The following is a 6,821-nucleotide window of genomic DNA, read 5'->3' as shown; positions in this document are numbered from 1 at the left end:
CGAAGCACATTTTAAAGAACTTTTTGGGTCATTTCAGACCTAGACCGTCGTGATAGACACCCACACTAACCCTCCACTGGGAGAACCATTAATACTAATTATCTAACCTAAGAACTAAACAAACTTAATAAAATACTAGGTATTTAAAGATACAGAAGCAGTTTTAAATGCAAGAATCAAATAGAGTTCCCATAAACTCCAAAAGTCTAACAACAACTAACAAAACATTGCGGAAATTATTCCCTAGAACCTGAAAGTCAATGTACCAAAACTCTAAGAAGGAACCATAAGTCTAAGAAAATGGGTACAACCCAATTAAACATGTGAATATCTAAAGTACTAATCTAAGTACGAATAATATGGACTGAGCAAAAGGAGTGTAACAACCCAGAAAACTAGTAAGACCAAGCTAGAGTCTAATGGAAACTAATAGGTGAAACTAGAGCCTAACGTGTAAGCTTTTGAGTTTGGTGTTTGGTTTTAGGTTGTATATTGACTTCCCGAGCTTAGGTTGAGGTGTCTAGGGTTTAAACATCAAGGTACGAACCCCCAAAGACCAGCAAAGAGTCCTTGAGGGGGACCCTAAAGCCTAACCCCCAAGGCTGCCTAGAACCCAAAAAGCTGCCAAAATGAGTGAACCACGGATGGCCAATCACGGCCAGTTGATGGAGTGACGCCCCATAGGTCATGGGGCGTGGTTCAAGGCCAGGTTGAGGAGCTGCAGGTCAAAACCACGGTCCTGAAGCACACCCGGTAGATCAATTGACGGACCGTAGGTCCATGGGGAATGGATGCACCTGCAATGCCCAAAGTCGACCAATAGGTGGGTTAGTTTAAGTAATTAGTTTTGAGTTTATTTTAAGTAGGGGTTGCTTAATATGGGTTTATTTCAGATATATAAAGTATTTTAAAGTATTAAACACCTCATTAGCTCATTATAACGCAAGACCCCAAATCAAAACCCAACTACTTTCCCCTCCAAGAATTTTCTCTCTAGAAACTCCATTGAAGAACCAAGAAGGAAACCAAGTTAGAGCTTCAGGAAGGGAGATTTTCTACACGAAATTGGTTGGATTCTACACTAAGGAATGGGAGTTGTTCATCCTTGGGAAGCTATCACCCAAGGAGCCCTTTCAAAAGCTTTTAACTCAATTCTAGAAACCCCAATTAGCTAGGGTTTCAACTCAACCCCATGGATTCCTTTCAAAGTTGTTCTTAAAGGTTGAATTATGTTTGTTATTGATGATACTACTGATTTTAGATTATTTTAACTTGAATTCCAAAGAATCCATGAGTTTTCCCCAACCCTAGCTATGGTTCTTCTTTACATTATGTGATGGTTTTGCAAGTTGGTCCAATTTATTGGATGCTAGTTAATTATGATGTAATTGCATGATCTAAGTGTGATTCTTCATGTATTCTTGATTGACCTATGAATCTAAGATGAAATTGACATGATCTAGGCTTATCTCATCAAGAGGCAAATAGAGGGGTTAGATGTGATCTTCTAGGATTGAGGATCTTCTTGGTTAATTGCCTTAGATTAGATCACCTAGACATGAATTGCTAGGGTTGTGCCATGAAAGAGGCTAGTTGAGGGTATAGATGTGATCCTCCAAGACTCATGAATTTCTTCATCTAATGCCTTAGTTTAAATCACCTAGACTTGAATTGGTTTAGGGTAATGCTTATAAACATGAATTGACTTGATCATGATATTATATGCATGTTTTTGAATACTTGAAGTATAATGTGTCAATCATGATGTGATTAAGGTATTGATGAGTTGTTGGATCATGGTATTCCCTTATCTAATATGCTATTGCTATATGCTTGGGATGAGTTGGTCCATAGCCCTTGAAGGGAATATTGTAAAGGTTTGTGCATGTTGAAAAGATTGTGTGTGAACTCATGATTTACTTGGACGTTGAAGGTCCGATGAATATTGTGTATATTATGGTGTTGTTGAAAGGCCATTCTTCCCTTACCCTTACATTTAATTATGAATGAAGTGTCTAGGATGATAATTTTGTTGATTGTGTCATTGCAAGGACAATTACACAAACACGCCATGTATAAACATGATTATGATGTATCAACACTACAAAAAAAATAGCATTTAGTGACGGATTTCAGCGACAAACAATATTCTGTCACTAACTAACGACGGATTAGCTACGAAAAACTAATTTCGTTGCTAAAATATCAAAGGAAATATTGGGATCTTCAATAGTGATGGATTAGCGACGAAAATTGAAATGTGTCGGTAAAATTGGGTGCCTTAATTTGCCTACGAAAATAGCAACGTATGGCGGATGACAAAATTGATAATCTATTAGCGACAGATTAACGACGGAAATATTTGTCGCCAGTGTTATTTTATTTCTTGCTACAAAATTTTTGGTCGTTGGCTAATTTCTTTTAAATTATATAGAAATATTTAGCGACAGAATGCATATCCGTGACTAAAAGCGTCGCTAAATTTTACCCAAATTTTTTAGGGCTCCAATATTTCCCTCTCAACTTAACACTTTTCCTTCATTTTCACAGACAAAAACTTACCTCTCATCTCTCACAGACAAAACCTCTCATCTCTCATTTCCCACTCACTGTGAAAATGCAAAAATCTTAGTGTGTGAGAGTGAGAAACATTTCTCACACAGAGGAACCTCCCATCGTTCCCCACCCACTCGCCAACCCACCCACCCACTCAGTGAGAAAACTCTCTGTGAAGTGAAAGTTTGTAGATTTTGGAAGAAGTTGAGTTTGATGAAGTGAAAGATCAAAATTTCACAAATTTAGGTAAGTGTTCTCTCTATTTCAGCTCTATTTTGTTTCTCTTTTGCTTGTAGAACAACAATTTAGCAATAAGCTCTATTTTGTTTATAATGTAAGAATTCAAGTGATAGTGTAGCAAAACGATTTTGGAATTGTTGTTTCTGATTTCTTATGTATTGCTTTTGTGAAGATTTGAGTTCTGTATTCACTCGCTCACTCTTTCTGGGATTTGCTTTCTGTTTGATTTATATATATTCCTAAGTCAGATTTATTTCATTGTCTTTAGTTTTACTTATAGAGCTTAACCCCCTCCTCTCTAGTCAATGAAGATTCTTATAAGATAATATAAGATTTTTCTTATAAGGATAATATAAATTTTTTCTTGAATATATATTGCTATTTTTTTTTCTTCTGTTTGTAACATTTTGATTCATTCTCTCGTATGCTCTATTTTCTGTTTATAACAATGATTTTGATGTTTTCTATGATTCAGTCTCTAAAAGTGAATACCCACATTTTTTCTTGTATCGACAACATGATTGATTCATCGTTGTTGGACATCAGGTGTTGTTTCTTGGAAGTTGCTTCATCATTGCTTGAAATCAAGTGTTGTTGCATCATTGTTGGAAACTTTTCGCTGCTGCTTTGAGGCTACTTCATCGTTGCTGAAAACTTGTCGCTACTGCTTGGACGTTGCTTCGTCATTGTTGGTTTATCAAAAGGTAATTTTAACTCTGAAACCTCATATTTCTTTGTAAATCAAAAGGTATTGTTTTTCTATATTTTCAATTTTCTTCACAGATTTGATATTTTATTTACAGATTTGGCTGAATCTCAAAGAAATTTAAGGTAATGTTTTTGAAAATTTATTTAGGTAAAGTCTTTAAACTCAAGTAAGTCTATTTTATTATATATTTCGTTGTATCTCTATTCTATATGATTTTCTGTTCATATTACTTTTCTATTCATATGTATTTCTTTTGACAATAATTTATATGTACTGTATTTGAACTCAACCAAGATGTCGTATATGATTTTGTGTTCCTCTTCTTCATTTGATTGTCGTTGCCTTTCATTACCTTTTACTTGAGTAATTGGTTGAATTGTCCAACTATTGCAAGTTTAAGAATTATGGTTTAATACAGTAAAAAATGTTTTTAATGTGGGTTTGGGTTAAAGTTGTTAACAAGTTATTGAAGAAAATCTTAAAAATCACAACTATATATAAACTTACTTGCTTGCCTTTTGTTCATTTTGTTGTATTATTTCTTTATATAAAAATCAAACATTTAAATGAAAATCTCTATCACCAAAATTTTATGAGTCGAAAAAATCTCTTCCTCTTTGATTACAAGCAAAAGCATAATAGGTTCTGTATAACTACAACCTTTTATTCCTTCAGAACCTGTTGACTAAATGGCTTATATAACAAATTGGTGTTGCGTTCTAACATGTTTTGTGTTCTATTAAAGTTTTAAATCTTTGTTGACACTTTTGCTTGTCTATTTTTTTGTGGTTTCAATTGTTTTTGCTAAACTATTATGTTATTGCTTTATTTCTAATTTTTGGATAACTCTAATTGTTTTGTTTATTTTAACATTAAAATAGGAGTATGAATAATCTAAAACGTAGTTGGATGTACGAGAGGTTGGATGGCCAAGGGGGTATTAATTCTAGTTTTATAACTGGTGTCAATGACTTTCTCAAGTTTTCATGTTCTCACAGAAATCACATGAGTGGTGACGAAGTTAGATGTCCATGTAAAGAATGTCACAACATTAATTACATGGATATTGAAACTGTCAAACTGCACCTTTTTCATTTTGGATTTGTTGAGAACTATTTTGTTTGGAAGTATCAAGGGGAAAAAGAAGTGATCAGTGAGATGTCTAGTGATTTACCAGGTGGTACTCAACCTGGATTCGGAGATAATCCATATCACCAAATGTTTTTGGATGCGGCTAGATCACATTTTGGCCAGGGTTCATCTTCGCAATGTTATAGAAATATCGAACCTGAGTCATCTTATCATTATGAACCTTCAATGGAGGAAGTTCCTGATCTTTCAATGGAAGAGGAACCTAATCCTGATTCACAAAGGTTTTATGATTTGCTACAATCAGCTGATAGAGAATTGTATCCTGGTTCTTCCATCTCTCAACTCGCATTAGTTTCTAGGATGTTAATTATCAAAATGGAGAACACTTTGTCACAGAGGGGTGATAATCAAATGATGCAACTATTTAAAGAGACTTTACCTGAAGATAATCATGTGTTGGATAATTATTATCAGACCAAGAAGCTAGTGCGTAGCTTGGGTTTACCTGTTGAAAAGATTGATTGTTGTAATTCAGGATGTATGTTGTATTGGGATGATGATAAAGATCTAACATCTTGTAATTTTTTTGGCTATGAAAGGTATAAACACCATGTTGGTTCTCATAAGAGAAAATTGGTTCCTTACAAGAGAATGTATTATTTTACTCTTATTCCTAGATTGCGAAGATTATATGTGTCTCGTGCTACAGCTGCCGACATGAGATGGCATCATGAGCATATACAAGAAGAGGGGGTAATGCGTCATCCATCAGACTCTGAGGCTTGAAGCACTTTAATGAAACTCATTCTTTTTTTGCTGATGAACCAAGGAATGTGAGGTTAGGGTTATGTACTGATGGTTTTCAACCATTTGCTCAATCGGGAAGAAAATACTCTTCTTGGCCAGTGATTGTTACTCCATACAATTTACCTCCGGGAATGTGTATGAAAGAAGCTTACATGTTCTTAACTATCATTGTTCCAGGGCCACACAATCCTAAGCAAAAAATTGATGTTTATCTACAACCTCTAATAAAAGAATTGACTTTGTTGTGGGAGACAGGTGTAGAAGCATTTGACATCTCAAAAAAGCAAAATTTTCAATTAAGAGCAGCTTTGATGTGGACTATCAATGACTTTCCAGCATATTCTATGTTATCAGGATGGAGTACCAGTGGCAATTTAGCATGCCCTTATTGTATGGAGGAAGCACAATCCTTCAGATTACATTATGGTGGGAAAACAACTTGGTTTGACAGTCATAGGATGTTTCTTGATCAAAACCATCCATTTAGGAAAGATCGTAAAAACTTTCTTAAAGGTCATACTGTTACAAGATCGCCACCACCTGTTAGAACGGGACAAGAAATTCTTAATCAAATATGTGAGTTGGGGATAAGGAAGGTAACTGGGACAAGAAATTTTTAATCAAATCTGTGAGTTGGGGATAAGGAAGGTAACTGAGTTAGATGCTGAAGAAGTTAATAAGAGATTATGTAAGTCATGTGGTTGGAAAAAACGAAGCATCTTTTGGGATTTGCCTTATTGGAGTTCTAATATGATACGGCATAATCTTGATGTCATGCATATTGAGAAGAATGTCTTTGATAATGTATTTAATACAGTTCTTAATGTTGATGGCAAAACCAAAGACAATCCCAAAGCACGTCAGGATGTTGCAAAATACTGCAATCGGCCAGAGTTAGCAAGAAATCCCGATGGAAGCTATCCCAAGGCTGCATATACAATAGACAAGAATGAAAAAAGATCTTGTTTGATTGGTTAGAAGGTGTGAAGTTTCCAGATGGGTATGTTTCAAATATGAGTCAATGCCTTGACACAGACAAATTTAAGTTATTTGGGATGAAAAGTCATGATTGTCATGTGTTCATGCAACGACTATTGCCAATTTCCTTTCATGAGCTACTTCCTAGTAATGTGTGGCAAGCACTTACGGAGTTGAGTTTATTTTTTAAAGATCTAACTTCAACTGTTCTTCGAAAGGTGGACTTAGAGAGATTAGAGGTACACATCCCACAAATTTTGTGTAAGTTAGAACGAATATTCCCTCATGGATACTTTAACTCAATGGAACATTTACCCGTGCACCTTCCATATGAAGCAAGAATTGCTGGACCTTTACAATATAGATGGATGTATCCTTTTGAGAGGTAAATATAAAATATGTATGCAGTTATATAGTGTCAATATGCTAGTTCAATATG

This window comes from Solanum tuberosum, unplaced genomic scaffold, assembly GCF_000226075.1.
Source record: "Solanum tuberosum cultivar DM 1-3 516 R44 unplaced genomic scaffold, SolTub_3.0 scf00002, whole genome shotgun sequence".
In the NCBI taxonomy this organism is placed as follows: Eukaryota; Viridiplantae; Streptophyta; class Magnoliopsida; order Solanales; family Solanaceae; genus Solanum; species Solanum tuberosum.
This window is presented reverse-complemented; position numbering follows the sequence as displayed.